At 39.0% G+C, this 20,396-nt stretch overlaps 1 long non-coding RNA gene across 1 annotated transcript in view; it reads right to left on the bottom strand.

Annotated features, from left to right (window-relative positions):
- LOC138676690 (uncharacterized) overlaps positions 1-19,458 on the bottom strand; it is a 79,513-nt gene extending 60,055 nt beyond the window's left edge. The window contains exons 1-6 of the long non-coding RNA XR_011320807.1: positions 19,373-19,458; positions 16,770-16,875; positions 14,982-15,047; positions 12,630-12,723; positions 10,748-11,032; positions 6,877-6,978 (exon numbers count right to left, since the gene is read on the bottom strand). This is a non-coding gene — a long non-coding RNA (uncharacterized lncRNA). The remainder of the gene's footprint in view (positions 1-6,876; positions 6,979-10,747; positions 11,033-12,629; positions 12,724-14,981; positions 15,048-16,769; positions 16,876-19,372) is intronic.
- Positions 19,459-20,396: the final 938 nt, after the last annotated feature.

The following is a 20,396-nucleotide window of genomic DNA, read 5'->3' as shown; positions in this document are numbered from 1 at the left end:
TAATCGAGATGGTTTGGGGTGAGCTGGACCGCAGAGTGAAGGCAAAAGGGCCAACAAGTGCTAAGCATCTCTGGGAACTCCTTCAAGATTGTTGGAAGACCATTCCCGGTGACTACCTCTTGAAGCTCATCAAGAGAACGCCAAGAGTGTGCAAAGCAGTCATCAAAGCAAAAGGTGGCTACTTTGAAGAACCTAGAATATAAGACATAATTTCCGTTGTTTCACACTTTTTTGTTAAGTATATAATTCCACATGTGTTAATTCATAGTTTTGATGCCTTCAGTGTGAATGTACAATTTTCACAGTCATGAAAATACAGAAAAACCTTTAAATGAGGAGGTGTGTTCAAACTTTTGGTCTGTACTGTATGTATATATATATATATATATATATAAATATATATATATATATATTCTCATGTAGATAGATAGAAAAAAAAAACAAAGAGCAGCACCAAAAGAAAACAAAGGGTGCAAAAAATCCTTCCAGGTATGTACCAAACCTCATGCTATTATCCAGAAAAATGAAGGCAGCACTCCAATAGAAAAAATAAATGTGGTTTATTGGCCCATGTGTGACGTTTCAGTCCAGGATGTGGACCTTTTTCAAGCATGCTTGAGAAAGGTCCACATCCTGGACTGAAACGTCGCACATGGGCCAATAAACCACATTTATTTTTTCTATTGGAGTGCTGCCTTCATTTTTCTGGATAATAGATAGATAGATTTTTTTTCTATTAAAGTCAGGTCTTTAAATCCAATAATCATGGGTGGACATACCGCATGTGCAGCCTGCGCGGCTGCACCGGGGCCCAGAGGCTTCAGGGGGCCCCTGCAGGGTGGCTAATAATGAGGGCAATCTGGCCCATTTATTCGACCCCGAAGCTCTGGGGCGTCCTGGCCAGATTACCCTCATGTGCGGTGGGCAGGAAGTGATCACTGCAGCTCCGCTCTGCTGCCTGCAAGAGAAAATAGCAGTGGAGCGGAGCTGCAGGGATCCATTCTGCTTCCTGCCCACACTTTTTCTCACACAGACAACAGTGCCGCTGGATGACATAATCATTCAACGGCCAGAGAGAGGAAGCTGCCGATGGTGATGCTTCAGTTGCAGGAAAGCATGCGGACAGGTGAGAGGTGCTGTGTGTGCATGTTTTGTTGTATGTATGTGTGTGTGTGTGTCTGTAGAGATGAGTGGTGGTGTGTGTGTGCGTGCATGCGTAGCGCTGCTGGGGAATGTGCAGAGAGGTGAATGGTGCTCCGTGTGTCTGTGTGTGTAGGTGGAGGAGAGGGCAATGTTGGGGTGATGGAGAGAAGCCATGATGGGGGTGACGGAGAGGGCAATGATGGGGTGGTGAGGAGAAGGCAATGATGGGATGATGGAGAGGGCAATGATGAGGTGGTGGGGGAGGAGGAAATTATGGAAGTGGTGGAATGGGCAATGATGGTGGTGGGGGAGAAGGCAATGATGGAGGTGGTGTAAAGGGCAATAATGGGGGTGGAGGGGGGAGGAAATGATGGAGATGTGGAATGGGCAATGATGGGGGTGGGGGGAAGGCAATGATGGAGGTGATGGAAAGGGTAATGATGGGGTGGAGGAGGAGGAAATGATGGAGATGGTGTAATGGGCAATGATGGAGGTGGGGGAGACGGCAATGATGGAATTGGTGGAAAGGACAATGATGGGAGTGATGGAAAGGGCAATGATGGGGTGGTAGGGGAGATAGCAATGATGGAGGTGGTGGAAAGGGCAATGATGGGGTGGTGGCAAAAAAAAGCAATGATGGAGGTGGTGGAAAGAACAATGATGGGGTGGTGGGGGAGAATGCAATGATGGTGGTGGTGGAAAGGACAAAAATGGGAGTTTTAGGGATGAAGGCAATGATGGAAGTGGTGGAAGAGAAGGCAATCATGGAGTTGGTGGAAAGGGAAATGATGGGAGTGATGGAGAGGGCAATGATGGGGTGCTAGGGGAGATAGCAATGATGGAGGTGGTAGAAAGGGCAATGATGGGGTCGTGGCAAAAAAACAATGATGGAGGTGGTGGGAAGAACATTGATAGGGTGGTGGGGGAGAATGTAATGATGGTGGTGGTGGAAAGGACAATGATGGGGTGGTGGGGGAGTATGCAATGATGGTGGTAGTGGAAAGGACAATGATGGTGGCGGTGGAAAGGACAATGATGGTGGTGGTGGAAAGACCAATAATGGGGTGGTGGGGGAGGATGAAATGATGGAGGTGGTGGAAAGGGCAATGATGAGTGTGGGGGAGAAGGCAATGATGGTGGTGATAGAGGAGAAGGCAATGATGGAGGTGGTGGAAAGGGAAATGATGGGAGTGATGGAAAGGGCAATAATGGGGTGGTAGGGTAGAAAGCAATGATGGAGGTGGTGGAAAGGGCAATGATGGTGGTGGTGGAAAGGGCAATAATGGGGGTGGTGAGAGAGAAGGAAATGATGGAGGTGGTGGAATGGGCAAGAATGGGGTGGGGGAGAGGACAATAATGGGATGCGGGGGAGGAGGACAATGAGGAGTGTGAGGGATTGGGATGGGAGGAAAAGGGACCTATAATGGACTTAGGAACAGAGGGAGGTGGAGGAAGACATTATTATCGCTTATTATGTTTAACACAGTCCCTTAGTATATACTGTGCTCATTAATTATGTCTAACACAGTCCCTTAGTATATAGTGTACGTAGTTATTATGTCTAACACAGTCCCTTAGTATATAGTGTACTCACTAATGCTGTATATAACACCATCCTAAGTTACATAGTTTCCTCTTTTATTAAGTATAACACCGTCCCTTATTACGTACCATCCTCTCTAGTTATATATGATGCCGTCCCTTATTATATAGTTTCCTCTGCTGTTATGTCCAGTGCTATCTCTTACATAGTGTATTCTTGTTAATTTTGTTATTCACAGTGCCCTCTTTTATTACATAATCCCCTCTCTTTTTAGATATAAAATGACTGCTGATGGAGGAGCCGGTGACCAGATGACCAGTCCATCAGCTCCTCCATTAAAAAAGAAGCTGTACTGTAAGTGAATTATTGTGTTTTTCTAGCAATTTTTTTTACATTGAAAATGTATAAATTCACTTCATTTCCGGTTCTCATTAGAAGACAGTCTTATCTATACTTAGAGTCTACAGTATTTATCATACATTTGTGATTTTTGCACTGTGTCCAAAAAACTGAGTTAATAAATGAGTATGCTTTCAAAATTTTGTATTAATTTATCTTTACCAAAATATAACTCAGTTAGTTTAAGATCACAGAAGAGACGACCCTCACTGGCGTCACTCACACAACACCTAAGAATAGCTTGGTGTAAAATACAGCTCACTATAGGTTTTATTATTAAAGAGCAAGAAGCAGAGCCAGGGACCTTGAATAAAAGGAGGATGGTCTGTCTGATAACCAAGAGAAGCAAGAATGAAGAATCTGGGTGGGGGTTATTCTATGGAGTGCAGATGAATCCAGTCTAATCATTATGGCAGCGGCTCAATCACAAATCTACTTTGCAGAAAAGCTTAAACAATATGTGTGCCACGAAATCAGATAGCAACTGAATCGGGTCTAGGCTTCTCTGTCAGCAAAGCAGACTCTATTCAGGGTTCACAGTATTTGCTGAAATCTTCAATCCGTCTGCTTGTATACAGAAATGTTGACATATTCCACACGCAACCATTCTGCATTCTGGTACAAAAGTAAGGGAAGTCTATGTACTCTACATTGTGAATAAACCCTCTATATGTATCTCGTTATTCAATATATTGTACTGAACAATTATTTAATGCAGTTTTGGAAAATATATGGTCAATATATGGTCATTCTCATATTTTTGTAGGTACAGTATAATATTTTACTGACAAGGGGAAAGCAATCAAACTTAGTATATCATTGCCATGTAGGGAAGTTGTTACACCCAGTGCAACTGGGAAAGCTTGTTGAATGACATATATAACGCTTTCTCATAGTTTATCATTTGGGGCACATTTTATAACTTAATGAGAAGACAGCCATTTTGCAATTACAAGTTGCTGTAGAGGAGCAACTTGCTCCCCTGCCTCCTGTCTTGGGGTAAGGAGGTAGCGATGCACTCCTTGTGATTGACAGTCTGGACCAGTAGACCAGCAGCATGTCTGGGCCCATGGCCCAAACTTTGAGCTATCCCAGACTTTGCCTCTTCAGCATATGAAGATTGCAGGGACATTAAAGCTGGCTGGAACCAGTGATCTAACCAGTATCAGAGCAGCGCTTACAAGCACTATAGCAAAGAGCTTGCACGCACTGTGCTCGGTGCCTAGGTAACTGACCCTCCTCTCATAGTCTGCAGAGGTGTACTGTAACCTAGTCCACAACTGGTGAAGAATACACTTAAAAATCCCTCCATTCTTACGGGTGGAGAAGATTTTATTAAGAGGTCATTTACAAAGTTGCTTGTTCTACCAGACATCATTTGACTTATTTTAAGTGATTTTTTCTTTTTTCATCTTGTGGTCTGTGGGGTTTATTTGTGAAAAACCTTCAAAATGATCTTTACTTTTGTCTGTTTATCATACAAGAGAATCACTCCAGGTGGAAACTGGAGTACATTGGCGCCCAAAAAATGTGACTTTTAAAAAGTCGCATTTGATGAATCAGTTTAAAACATCTTGAAAACCTATATTGATGTAAAAAATTAAAAATTCACTTAACAACAAAAGACACCTTTAAAAAGGCATAAATCCTCTGAAGAATTTCTCAAAAATTAAGCAGTCACTAACTGAGAGCTATTCATGCCAAAAAAAAAAAATTCAAAACTGCAATAATGAAGTGGGTCCTTCGTAATTTTATTGATGTAACTCACGTAGTTATGATTATGAGAAAACTCTTTAAAGGGAACCTGTCACCCCGTTTTTTGAGATTGAGATATAAATACTGTAAAATAGGGCCTGCGTTGTGTGTTACTATAGTGTATGTAGTGTACCCCGATTCCCCACCTATGCTGAGAAATACATTACCAAAGTCGCCGTTTTCGCCTGTCAATCAGGCTGGTCAGGTCGGGTGGGCGTGGTGACATCGCTCTTTTCTTCCCCAGCTTTCCGTTGGTGGCGTAGTGGTGTGCGCATGTCCAGAGTTCCGAATCCCCTGCGCGCACGTGAAGCAAAAGCGCGCGTTCTGCGCTATTGCCCCTGTCATCGGTGGGGGCGGCCATCTTCCTGGGGCCGTGCGTGCACAGATCGAGTGCTCTGCTGCACGGGGCTTCAGGAAAATGGCCGCGGGATGCCGAGCGTGCGCATTAGAGATCGCGGCAGCCATTTTCCCAAAGCCGAGATGCAAACTTGGCTTTGGGAAAATGGCCGCCGCGATCTCTAATGCGCACGCTCGGCATCCCGCGGCCATTTTCCTGAAGCCCCGTGCAGCAGAGCACTCGATCTGTGCACGCACGGCCCCAGGAAGATGGCCGCCCCCACCGATGACAGGGGCAATAGCGCAGAACGCGCGCTTTTGCTTCACGTGCGCGCAGGGGATTCGGAACTCTGGACATGCGCACACCACTACGCCACCAACGGAAAGCTGGGGAAGAAAAGAGCGATGTCACCACGCCCACCCGACCTGACCAGCCTGATTGACAGGCGAAAACGGTGACTTTGGTAATGTATTTCTCAGCATAGGTGGGGAATCGGGGTACACTACATACACTATAGTAACACACAGCGCAGGCCCTATTTAACAGTATTTATATCTCAATCTCAAAAAACGGGGGTGACAGGTTCCCTTTAAAGATGATTGCAATAGTTGATGGCTGAGCATTAGGACTGGCTTAAAAAGAACCCAACTACAGTACCTGCCATGGCTGCAGGAAGCAGTAGCCAGCCAGATGTTGGCAACTGCTAAAAAGGTGGTATTATAGGGCAGCCAACTAGGGCAATAGTACATAGACTGTCGGGGATGAGAGCTGCTCTGTAAATGCCGCTCACTGTGACTCTATAGAGCCTCTATGATATTTTAGGAACATAATCTCTTTAATTCACAAGTTACCTACTAATTAGATCTAGTTTATGCCAATAGCATTACTAGGCTTTGCAAGTGAAACCTATCACAGTTTGCTTCACAATGTCTTCCCTAATTCATCCCAGGATATAGATTTCACAAAACTTACAATTTGCTCAGTATTTGCTTGTTCTTCTCCTAATGCGGGTTTCACATGCACACATGGAGTTCTGTGGTTAATTTTTTCTACATTTGGGGGGATTTCCACTGCTACTCTCACTAAACCAGTACTGCCCAACCGATATATTTAGCGCTTCCACATGCCTATGAAACACAATTTTCACAAATTGGAAAACCCGAGCGCCAAGTTTCGTGATCTGAGGTAACGGTTCCATAGCACATTTGTGGGAGTTAGCTCAGATGAAGCAGTTTGCCTGGCTACTCCGATCCGAGTATGGACCTTGTTTCATTGATGTGTGAAACTGTCCTAAAGCCGCAAGGTTTTGCTTGAATATGTTATCATCTCCTTGCTGATTTTTGACAAGGAGTCCAAAGGAAAACCTGTATGTCATACAAAGGCAGCACCTGGATCTGCATGTAAGACTTCATGTGACCACATTAATACATGTAGGTACAGAAATGATCACGTTTTGAAGTTGCATTCCTGCTACATGATCCATACTATTCTGGTCTGCAGAATCTATTAAGGTTGGAAAAACGGATTCCATACAGACTGTAACCAATTCCATTACGTGCTTCCAGTTGAGTTGGATGGTAACGTTTATGATTTCTATTATTTCTATCTGTCTTGATACCATAAGTGAACACAATCTACATAGTATTTGCTGTATTATTTATATTAAAAAAAATGCAATAAACATAAAGGAGGTACATACCTTGAGTTGTCCCTTCCAAAATCAGAACGTCTTCACTTTATATCTGGATGTGCCATACTATGGATAATAGGTAGTGCTCTCCATGGATTTCTGTTCACCTGCCTAAAGAAAATTCACAGTCAGACATGCAGACTACTGTTTTCCCTGAAAGTTTACTATAAAATGTATATGGTAAATGTTCTGGTTTGTGAAGTCCACAGTAAAGAATCTCAACTGCTGTTGGTGGACTGTAACATCCAGTATTTTGTTCCTAACTCTTTCCATATGTGCTATGCATTCTTCCTTATGGATCAATGTGCACACAATGGAGAGTGAATCCCAACTATGCACAAAAATTAGCCAAAATCAAGATTATGACCCAATTTTCATTTAAAAATGCTTAAAGAGGTTTTCCAGTGAAAACAAGTTATGACTAGTGATGAGCGAGTATACTCATTGCTCGGGTTTTCCCGAGCACGCTCGGGTGATCTCCGAGTATTTGTTATTGCTCGGAGATATAGTTTTCATCGCCTCAGTTGCATGATTTACGGCTTCCAGATAAGCTGAATACATGTGGTAATTCCCTAACAAGCAGGCATTCCTCACATGTATTCAGCATATCTGGAAGCCGTAAATCATGCAACTGAGGCGATGAAAAGTATATCTACGAACAATAACAAATACTCGGAGATCACACGAGTGTGCTCGGCAAAACCTGAGCAACGAGTACACTCGCTCATCACTAGTTATGACCTATTCAAAGGAAAGGTAATAACTTGGTGGTTGATGGGCGTCCCACCACTGGGACCCTCACCAATTGGCATAATTTTTAGACCTGATGAAACACTTTTATCCCTGTTACAAAATGGAGTGGCAAGTCAGACGCCTAACTGCCACTAAACTCATTCTTTATGATGCTGTCCAAAGCCACGAACAGCACTCAGTAGCACCATAGAGAATGAATGGAGTAACAGTGGAGAATATGCACTGCAACTTCATTCTAAGGCTGGGGTCACACAGCAGAATGAAAAATCAGTACAATTTTTATCCAAAAATGTTGGACAATTTTTTTCTCATATGTCATCTGTGTATAGTCTGTATGAAATCCATTTTTTACAGCAGCAGCTATTAATCATTTACAGCTTCCTATGTTACAGAACAGCACTGTACTGTATCTGTAAAAATCGGATGCCATACTGTGGCATCCGATTTCTTTTTTCTCGCACCCATAGACTTGAAGGGGTGAGTCTCATCCGATTTCAGAGGCAAATCGCAGCATGCTGCTAATTTTTTTCCCAGACAAATTCTATCAGTGAAAAAAATTGGTCATACGCACTGCCTCATTGAATAACATACACGAGCCCCTACAGGGATGAAAGTTACTTCTTTTTCCAAAGAGTCAAACCTCCACAATCGCTTTTCACCAGACAATGCCTCCAATTTGCATTCCATATGGCAGCTATCAAGAAGGCGAAAATGTAGTGTAACTTATCCCATAGCTATAATGTAAAATGGTGACAAATATATCAATCTTAAGGAACTTAACCACCTGAAAATTTGTCATTTTTGCTATTTCATTTTTTCCTTCTCTTGTTCAAAGAACCCAACCTTTTTATTTTTCCATTGCCACAGTAAAAAATTCCAAGTGCAACAAAATTGCAATTTCCGACATTGTTTTTTGGGTATTATTTTTACAGTGTTCCTTTTTAGATAAAAAAAAAACTTGGTAACATTATTACCCAGGTCAGTCCTATTATTGTGATGATAAACTTTTCCATTTTTTGTTATCTTAGTGATGATAATAAATACTGAAATTTGAAAACAGATATTTTGCTTCCGACAAAATTTCTGACCCGTGATGCCATTTGTGACCCGTAACTTTATTTAATCACTTATGCTATACACTTCAATGCCACAGTATTGCAGAATATAGAGAATTTGCTGTTTTCCAAGGGAAATTCACAGGAGGACCAAAATAGCAGTTATGGGGGCCTTCAGCAGGCTTCTTACAGGGACATTTAAATTGTTAAACTGTAGCGATCCGAGCAAACTCTGCTCACTGCAGTTACAGGCAGTAACACAGTCAGCATCTGCCCGGTATGAAGCAGACTCAGCTCCCGGATTTGCTTTATTCATTCCTTATCGATCTATGACAAAAATGTACATCATGGGCCAATAAACAGGTTGCCCCCTTCTGGAAATCTTGATTCTTGGCACAATTTGGTATTGAAAAAAAAAACACATTTTACTTACTGTCCCCAGTTCCACCAATAAGTCTTCACCACTGGTCACGTTTTTTGGCATTGGTGGCACTGATGCCATCTCAAGAGTACGCCAGATAATCAGTGAACTCAGTGGCTCTACCAGTGTCGATGGAAAACCTCGCTCACAGCCATTGAGCTCACTGATTGGCTGCCACTACATTACACCAGCACCTCTCAGCCAATGACAGACATCGGGAGATTCTGCGGTGGACCAGGGGATGGGGAGTAAAGTCCAGTTTGTTTTCTTATACCATCCTGCACCCGGGGACCAAGGTTTCCTGAAAGGAGACAGCCCCTTTAAGGAGTTAAATTATCTGGTTAATAACCTTGGAATGTAGTTCTAGACTTTGCATTTTAGTTCATGTTCTACCACATTTTCCAGATACACACGTGTAATATATTCTGGAGACAGACTGACGTTTGAATCGTTGACCTTCCGTAACCTTTTGGCCTCCTTCACACACACTTTTTTTCTGTATTTTTATATTAATTAAAAAAGGCCAGCATTTTAGTGGAATTTTAGCTTTTAACATGTACATGACTCTTTACTCGGTTCCTGAAATTCAAAGAGATGACACTATACTTAGCGAATGCTGTGTTTTGTAAAAAAAAAAAACAGCAATAATCCCCAAAATAGCTGAAAAACAAAGCCAAAAAAAAACAAAATACTATCGGTGGTGGGGGAGTTATGGAAACAATGTACAATGTACAACAGAAAATGTTTGTTGCCCATAGAAACCAATCAGAGTGCCGCTTTAATTTTTCAAAAGCACTATAAAAAATAAAAACTTCAAGGTGATTGGTTGCTATGGGCAACAAAGACAGATTTTCTGTAAGACAGTGTTCATGAATCTCCCCATCTCTATTCTGTATGGAGACTTTTCAATATTTGTTGCATTTGTTAACCAGACTACTAATAAAGATGAGGAAATAATTAAAATTCTCCTTTCTACCAATTCAATCAATTCTTTAAACCTCAATCCAGACATAAACAAAGCTAGAGCTGAAATGTCCTGTTTTGAGGCTGCACAAACAATATCTGTATCATTGTGTGCCATAGGGAGCGGGGAAATGAATTATAGATATGTGCTAGCCATAACGATATGTATGGTTTAAAAAAAAATTATATATATATATACCTGTATATATGTATTAAGAAAATACTACATAGACTTTTTTATTACATAATTATTGCATATAATATATATATATATATATATATATATACTCTATATATATAGAGATATATATTCATACATTATATCAATTTCAGATATGACTATCGCATTAAAAAATGTAGGTCACATTTCTCGCAAAATAATACAAAATATTAAAATATTTTAACAAATACATTTATATGGCATTACTAAACCAGCGAAACTCATCAACATTGCATTTTACGGCAGCAACCATTCTAAGAGGACCGCTTGCACACATAAGAACGGCGAATTAGAAAGTATGTTAATTCAATTAATATCAAGGGAAGATTTTCCGCTTGAGGAGGATGGTGGCAGACGAAAGTGGGTCATGCCAGCTTCATTTATTGTCCCGCTTTCGCTGCTAATTAGCACGATGAGAAAATGATCAACGGGCAGGGAAGGGAGGAGGGCAGAGGACAGACGACATACCTTGCACCAACGCGGCCATCTTATACTCTTCCTGAATTCTATCAAAATGGCCTCCATCGGTAAATATGTGGAGGAAAATCATAAGCAAGATGATGATGCTGCTGTCCGTGTGAAAATATTTGCTTTCCTCTTGACCTTTTTTTCTTATAAATGGAGACTCCTTGGAAAAGAGAAGCTTTTAGACGCATATTCAAATGAAGAGGCTTTGATTGTCATGACTCCTATGCTTGGCAGTCGGAGATGTTGGTAATACTCCACAGACGGCAGCAGATGTTGATTATCTCACTGTACAGAAGAAATAGGAACAATATACATATATATATATATTTTTTTTATCCGTTTGCATGTAAATATTCAAGCATTTTACATTTCTGTACTTGGATACATAAACATCTTAAGGCCTTAATGGTAAATGGCAGTAGAAGGAGATTATGATGAGGATATTGTACATACTAGATATGATTCACTAAATGTATCTGTTAAGAGATGATTTTAGAAAAAATCCAATGTACTGCATTATATTCACTAAGCTGCAGTGTGTGTGTATATATATATATTGGGCCGAATGTTTTTTGTTACTAGTCAGAAAATGATTAATGAAATTTAGAAAATCCTCCCCAAACTAACAGCAGGAAGATGACTCATCTTTATGCATGTCATTTATATCACAATTGTCAGATGCTCGGAAATAAATGAAGGACATTTGTCAAAATGCTGTGGACGTATATTAACTGGGTTCATAATAAAAGCCAATTTGTACCACCTGAAAAGTATTATAAATTATTAAACCATAGTTTTCGCATAGAGACGGAATATATTTTATAGGGATAGGGGTTTATAGCTGAGTGAATATCTCAGCAATATATTTTTAAAAAAAATATGAAAGGAGAAACACAATAGATATTTGGGTAAGTGTATCAGCTTATGACTTGGCTCTTTAAAAAAAATAATATTCAGGCAATTCTACAATTACTGGCGGAGGGGTCTGCAATATATTTCAATATGATGTGGCAAGGTAGAGGTTAAAACCTCAAACACAGATATAAAGCAGTCAAAAAATATAACAAAGAAATTCTGATTACTGCCACGACCGAGCGTGGACTGATTGTGGGAACGCCCCACATGCAAATTGATGCAATTGTTATTAAGATGAGTCTTAACACATGCAGATTTGTGCCATGCATATTCATTTGCCAGCTTCTGAAGACTTGGCCAATTGCTGCTTCTCATTAGCCAGACGACGAAGCTCCTTATAAATCACTATCATGCTCGGCAAGCCGTGTGGGAAAAAGGGTTTGTTCCATTGTGGCTAGTGTGTGGCATAATGCACCGACTGTATAGCTGTGAATTTAATTTAGAACGGATGGCCTTCCCATTATAACACAAAGCTATTTCCCTCGGTGGCTCGGTAAAAAAAAAAATTGGCACATGCTCTACTTCAACCAAACGGCTCAAGACTATTTTTGCATTAAAAATATGTACTAATTAGGATAAAATGTAACAACAAGATTTTCAATATTACCCAAAAGTATTTTAGCAATTTTTAAATAAAATGATTACAAAAAACAAATGTATATATTTATATCTGTAGACACAATGGTTATGTACATGGGTAGATTAATATATTTATTTTTATTTATTTTATTTTACACATTAATTGCCACAGTGCTTTACAGACATCTTCATCGCTGACAATCAAAATAAAGCTTTAGCGAGTTCTGTTGGCGCCATTAAATTCCAAAATAAAGCACCCTGACGAAAAAAATATCAACACAAAGCGGAAGCTTTGGAAAAGTCTATGAATTCGACCATTATTTCCTTTTGTGCTATTACTAAATCGTAAAGACAATAAAGACAAGATTGAAAGCACAACGAGTCTTACCTATGTACTGGAAGCCATTTTGAATTTTAGGCCAGCTTCTTCGTTGGCTGCGTGCAGTGAAATTTTAATTTTTTTTTCTGTGTCCTTGTGGAGCCTGCAAAGGTTAAAGAGAAAATGTTGTTTATGATGCATTCAGGTTCCATTTTGATATAACATGAATTATTACAGCGGAAGGATAATACATCTGTCTTGGGATTTGCATAGCATTACATTTTTTATAGACTGAATGGGGCAAAACAAACGTGAATTTAACGGTTATTCTAACAATTTCAACAGTTAAATGGGAAAATAAAAAGGGTTATGGGGAAACAAAGCCCAGAGATCCAAATTATATATGCTCAAAAATTATTTGAAAGAAATGACTTGAAAAAGAAAATCCCAGTGGATGTCTGTGGATCTTAATGTAAGAAACATGAGGGAATTAGATTTTTTCTATTCCATTCAAATGATGCTGGCAAGATGTGACCCCCTCATGACTGATAAAAGTGGTTATTTCAGGTTAATCACACATCAACTGCAAAGCAAGACTGCTTAAATTTTTATATAAGCAGCAATATGCACTCTCATAGTCATCCATAAAGCCAGAAGTATAAATCATTTCCACCATACACATTTACTTTAGGCTTCATAACTGGTCTACGTATCTAAAACATCATTCTCTGATATGATTGAAACACATATTGCACAGATGTATGTGAACATGGGTCTAATTCAACTTTGCATTACTGTGTTTCTGCAACTCCAAAATAAAGAACTCAATTCTAGATACTTTCTATCACGTGTAAGAATAACATTTGTGAAACTACCTATTGCCTTGAAATGACAAGTCAAGCGCAATTTTATCAACTTGTCTATACCAGTTTATTAAGGAAATGGGGAAATAGTTATATAAATGGTTTTAAAATATTTTGGAATTCTTCTTACCAACCATCTTTGTACAAATGTGTGATTTGTGGTGCAAGCAGACTAGTTTGGTATCTTCACTCATGATGCTAAGGCTGGGTAGTGGGTACATATATATCTGTTCAGTCAGATAGTTTTTTGAGTCTGGTGCATCGAACCTGGTGAGTCAGTGCACCCCATCCTGGACCTATCTGGTGCAACAACTGATAAGCTGGACAAGTGGGAATGATCCCATTGCAAGTAATGTGACCAGATCCTCTAACAGTTTCCATTTGGCGTTTCACTTAAATACCGAATTGAAACAATATAACGCCACATATATATGAATCAAGCTTGCAAAAAAATTGAAATCCCCTTCACTGTGCTCAAAATCAGACATTTGTGACTGCAGAGGTAGCATGTACTCGCAAGCCCCGATATTTAAGGGAGGACCCAAGGGCTTCTGGGCCACATTACAAGACACAATATCATCAATGGCACATCGCCGATGGAGAAACATTAAAGATTTTGCTTTAGGGCCCCAAAGCTTTAAATTGTCATGACTCAGGACGGGGTGATTCTGGTTCCGTCCTAGTTAAGTCAGGGTTAAGATACTTTGCCTCTCTTTGGTTCTGGGGCGGTTATTTAATGCTGGGAGTTCCTAGGTCCAGTGTCGGTGATACTTGTGTTTACTCGGCTAGGGATTGCTGACCCAGGTTACTCATAAGTAACTGTTGTGCCTCTGTGCATGTGAGCTTTTCTGTGTATGACCCGGTTCGTCCCCTGACTTCTGCTTCTGTGTTCTGCTCTGTACTGCCCTTTCCTTCTTAGTTGTCTGACCCCTTGGCTCGTCTCGGTTCACTTGCTGTCTCATCCCTAGGTACCTCGCTCTTGTTTGGCTTTGACCTTTGGCTCTCCATTTGACTACGTTTACATTTTGTGCCACATATTTCGCGCTCTTAGCTGCTTCCCTGTCCACATGCGTGGTAGCTCCGCCCCCTGCGATCACGTGACTGTTTAGGTCCTGTGCACACTGCGTGCTTTAGCTCTCACACTCCCTGTGCTCGGTTCCGGGCCCTCAGCAAGCACCCCCTAGGCTCCTCAGGTGACACACAACGTGTGTCATTACATAAATGATGCCTCTACTTAAAAAAAGAACAATAAATGGATCCTAAAAAGGTAATTAGTACAACTCTTAGGCCTAATTCCTTGTCATATGGATGCTACCCTTCCCAGAAACATGTCAGTGAACAGGATTGTGTAAATTAAAGAAAATGCAGAATCTCGTATGAGTAGAGGTAAGATCTAATTCACACATCTGCTTTTATGTATTACCCATTTCTACAACAAACAGTACATAGACATACTATAGTCCATGTGTTTTATATATATGCATCCAAAAACAAATAATCGGCCTTACTTTGAACCAAAATATTCTTACATATAATAGTTATATGATTTTTTACATACCTCCACTTCTTCAAAATGATGTAAAATCAGATTAATGTTACTGATGAAGGTCCAGATAATAATGACCTAAAAGAGCAAATATAAATTATTAGGCCATTAATTAATAAATGTGCTGCATCAAATTGGTGAAACACTTGAAAAACACAAATTTTACACCACTTCCAACCCAAATTTTCTCTGTATGTTTGTAAAAATAAACATCCTTCATTTCAAGGATTTTTAAAAGCCTTTTTACTAACTTTTCTGGTGACATTTTTTATTTTGTTACATGTTTAAATATTTTTCAAGTTCTATGTGAAGCAAAAAAAACATCCAAACCACCAAACTGATAATAAGCTCCCAAAAATCACAAACCAAAATTCTATGTACATGGTTGATTCATTTTTTATTGTGAGCTTTACTAGGAACTTGACAAAGCAAAAGGCCAACAAAAAACACGAAAAAGGCTTAAAAAAAGGCATGAAATTGTTTAGCCAAATGCAATAGTAGAAATGGATATACGGATAAATCTGCTGCTCTGCTGGTCAAGAAGATACTAATGGCGATGATGGTTTTGATCAAAGAGCAATTTTATAATCTACACATTTCAGAGTTTAACAAGCTCCTTTGTCAGAAAAAAAACACAAATTGTTTAGCCAAATACATAAATATAGATATCTTCTTGTTTTAACCTTGGTTAAAAGGCTAAATGATTGTCAGTCGGAAATAGATGTGTTATTTGATAAACATCTATCAGTGTTGTAATAAAAATAAACTTAACATTAAATATAATACACAAAAAAAGAAGAAAAGATGGATAGATAGATAGATAGATACAGACAGACAGATAGATAGATAATGGATAGATAGATATTAGATAGATAGATAGATAGATAGATAGATAGATAATCGATAGATGGATAATAGATAGATAGATAGATAGATAGATAGATAGATAGATAGATAGATAGATAGATAGATAGATACAGACAGATAGATAATCGATAGATGGATATTCGATAGATGGATAATAGATACACAGATAGATATCAGATAGATAGATAGATAGATAGATAGATAGATAGATAGATAGATAGATAGATAGATATTAGATAGATAGATAGATAGATAGATAGATAGATAGATAGATAGATACAGACAGATAGATAATCGATAGATGGATAATCGATAGATAATAGATAGATAGATAGATAGATAGATATAGATAAATAATCGATAGATAGATAATAGATAGATAGATAGATAGATATTAGATAGATAGATAGATGGATAGATACAGACAGATAGATAATCGATAGATGGATAATCGATAGATAATAGATAGATAGATAGATAGATATGAGATAGATAGATAGATAGATAGATAGATAGATAGATAGATAGATAGATAGATAGATAGATAGATAATCGATAGATAATAGATAGATAGATAGATAGATAGATAGATAGATAGATAGATAGATAGATAGATATGAGATAGATTATAGATAGATAGATAGATAGATAGATAGATAGATAGATAGATAGATAGTGGCTAGATAGATATTAGATACATAGATAGATAGATAGATAGATAGATAGATAGATAGATAGATAATAGATAGAGTAGAAGTTCCTTATCCATACAAGGGACATTTTAATTCAGGCCCTAATTAACACTCCTGACTTCACTCTTCATTAATGGATTGTCGTGGACTGAGTGACTTTGTCAGATCAGTAACAGAAGGTGTCAGCAGCATCCCTCACAGTCTCTTAACACAGGAGAAGGTGAGATGGGATTTTAAATACCTGTCTGCAGTTTTGTCATCCACAGATCTGGTAAAATGTATTTCCATCCTTCTTTTCCACTTATATCCAGGCTGCTAAATCTTTGTGAACTGTGTGCATTAACGATCTGTGAAAGTTCGAAATGGTGTAAACCAAACAATGTTAATAAAAGTGCAGCTAAATATACCCACATAGCAAACTTAGTAGTAATATATTGGCATTCCCAAATCTATATGGTCCAGTGAGATTTGTTTTCAGTGCTGGTGCATATATGTACTTAATAGCTAAGACCCCTAAATCCTTGAATGTTTACCTTGTGCCTTTTCTTAGGAGCAGAGTGGTGGATATGGCGTGGGAAAGACCTATTTGGGATTTTCACAAATCACTTCTCTCCTTCTACCAAAACCAATTAGCCTGGGCCAAGGTCCCAGCATTTAAGAAATTGCCTTCTTTTCAAGTCCACAGTTTCAATTGCTAAGAGCAGCTTGGGCGTGAATGAGTCTATCCCACTTAAAGCTCTCCTTCAGAAGAACGGAGGTTATGGTGCACAGGACATCTCTATTGAGCTCCACATGCCCTGAATGATGTAGTCCACTGACCCAAGAGAGGAGTCCTGTATCTGCTAAGACCAGACCAGTGCAAATCTGGCGTAAACAAAGTCCCCAATATCACATAATCAGGCGCTGAGCAGCCATAGGTTTCTCCTGAGCTGAACACAAGCACTACAATTATATATGGCAGATACTAAACCCAGAAGTGTAACAATGGTGTATGCAGAGGCTGCAATCCCACCCTGGTCCTGAGACTTAGGTGGCCACAAAAGGTGCTCTTAGCCCATATGAAATGACCAATGATATTAAAGGCTTATTCTAGTTGGGGTCCCCGTTGGAGATTTTGCATTAGGGCCCGCCAGCTTTAAATTACACCACTGACTAAACCTATTAGGGAATGGAGTCTGGTCTAATATAATCATGTGTGCTCCGGCCCTGTGCTCCCTGCTAGTAAGGATTTAACTTAGGCCTTGTTCACAGTTGAGCACCAGAACAAAATCATAAAAATCTTATTGCACCTTTAATTCACTCACTGGATAGAGGTCCCAGCAAATCTCAGGATTACTACACTTAAGTTGGATTAGTAACGCTTTTCAATGTGGTTTAATTCTGGTCACTCATACTCTAAAGCCCTCTCCCCTCAACCTGTACCTGGAAGATTGCACAGAGCCCATGTGTCCCCAGGTCTGGACATTCCACAATGAACAAGTAAATTAAAGCTGTGTCTATAAAGCAACTTCATTATAAAGTCATTCATAGTACAAATATGGAAGAAATGCTGAGACTTGTGATTCCACAACTACCTGTGACCCACCCAATGCCCAAAAATTCTTATTTATACTCTTGTATAGAGAAACGGCAACAAATGCAAAGTCATGTAAGGACTTCTAAGATGGATATAATTACATTTACAAGAGAAAATAATGACCCGAACCAGAATGAGATAAGGAAGCTCAAGAGTCAGTCCAGATAGATAGATAAATAGATAGATAGATAGATAGATAGATAGATAGATAGATAGATAGATAGATAGATAGATATGGGATAGATAGATAGATAGATAGATAGATAGATAGATAGATAGATAGATAGATAGATAGATAGATATGGGATAGATAGATAGATAGATAGATAGATAGATAGATAGATAGATAGATAGATAGATAGATATGGGATAGATAGATAGATAGATAGATAGATAGATAGATAGGGGATAGATAGATAGATAGATAGATAGATAGATAGATAGATAGATAGATAGATAGATAGATATGATGGGACGAAGGATTAGAAAAATAGATAAATGATTAATCTTTGAATAACACTAGAACATTTAGATCCAGAATTATGCAATAATGTCTGCATGGACTATTTTCACAAATAAAAATAATATTTTAACAGCCATAAGTAATTTAAAGAATGAAGGGAAAATTTGTAAAAAACACTATATATATATATATATATATATATATATATATATATACATGCATTATATATTATTTGTATATATATATATAGGCAAGCCATCCCAGTGTTATAAATGTATTTTGCGCCCAATATATTTCCTCTGATGATCACACAAAGCGCATTTTGACTACAAATGACAGCTAAATGTGGGTGCAGTATTTTGTGTTGCCATGGAAACTGCATGTTGATTTCACCATTTTCTTAAATATTTCCGTGATCATGTCTTAAGCTGTTTCTCAATGATAGGTCTAATAAAGGAAGACAAATGTATGCAGTGGTAAATTTCTGTAAATGTATAGAGATGTAAGGTCCAGCTGGAGAAGACTACCCTGGAAGGTGAATGTGGGCAGCCCTCCACCTCCTCTGCTCCTCTTTGCTTCACTTCTCTCTTAAACCCACCCCCCTTCCTAAACAGCACAAAGAAAGCTGCCACTACCCATGGAAAAGATACAATTATCAAGAAGTTGACCTGTAGAAGAAGTTAGGGCTGTGAGAGGCCTTCCTATAGGGGCACCTGTCTTACTGGCTGAGCACAGACATTCACTACACATGGTACATGAACACATAACACAGGGCAGTCATCCTAATGACCCATCTGGACCTTACCTTGGTGGAGAAGCACATGGATTCCAGCAGCACCTTCACCAGACAGATCCTACATCATCATGTTGGTCTATGACGTCATGGAAGTTATTCCTACTTTCGGTTATCTAGCTTTATGACGGCTGATTTAAACTCATACAGCTAGATAACCAAAGATAGAAACAAACTCCCCACCCTGCTTACATGGTGGATGTCAGGATCTTTCCCAATAAAGCATCTAGCAGGAACAAAAAAGGAAAAAGAAAAGAGTTGTAAGAAACAGGTTGGCCATGGAGATCCATAACTGCCTCCTCTTGGTCTATACCCTGCTCCTAGGAACCTTGGTGGCTCTTCACTAGTGGGGAGGCAGGCCATACCCTGAGGTTCCAGGAGGCTGAGCCCCCAACTATGACGTCTGCCTGCTGATAATAGGCTGGGTATGGCAGTGACATCACCCTAGGTGGGACCAATTGGAAGGCAGATATTTGAATCACACCAGCTTCCCGCTCTTTTGATATTAAATGGTCCTTTATGTTAGAGACTGTGAACTCCTTAAGGACAATCTACTGGAGGACACCGCACAAAATAGGAGGCTAACATGGAAAACAGCAGCACAGCAAACAAATATACAAGAAAATCATATATAAAGCAGAAAGAAATAAAACTAATAAAAAATATATATGTATATGTGTCTGCACATATATAATAATATATACACACAGACATATAGATAGATAGATAGATAGATAGATAGATAGATAGATAGATAGATAGATAGATAGATAGATAGATAGATAGATAGATAGATAGATAGATATATTTTCCACTTCCAGTATTTGTGCATAAAAAAATAAAATTGATGCTACTACACATTTCTGCATTACAAGACACCTAGCTTTGCTTCAGTATTATCCAGGTTTGTGTGTTTTCACAAATATACAAACATCCAGTAAAACACCCTATTTCTATCTATTAGACTTGGCTACATTTTTCCCTTCATCAAATATTTAAAAATAAACCTGCATTGCAATTCCTCTAGAGAACAACA

Source organism: Ranitomeya imitator, chromosome 4, assembly GCF_032444005.1.
Source record: "Ranitomeya imitator isolate aRanImi1 chromosome 4, aRanImi1.pri, whole genome shotgun sequence".
NCBI lineage: Eukaryota > Metazoa > Chordata > Amphibia > Anura > Dendrobatidae > Ranitomeya > Ranitomeya imitator.
This window is presented reverse-complemented; position numbering and strand designations above follow the sequence as displayed.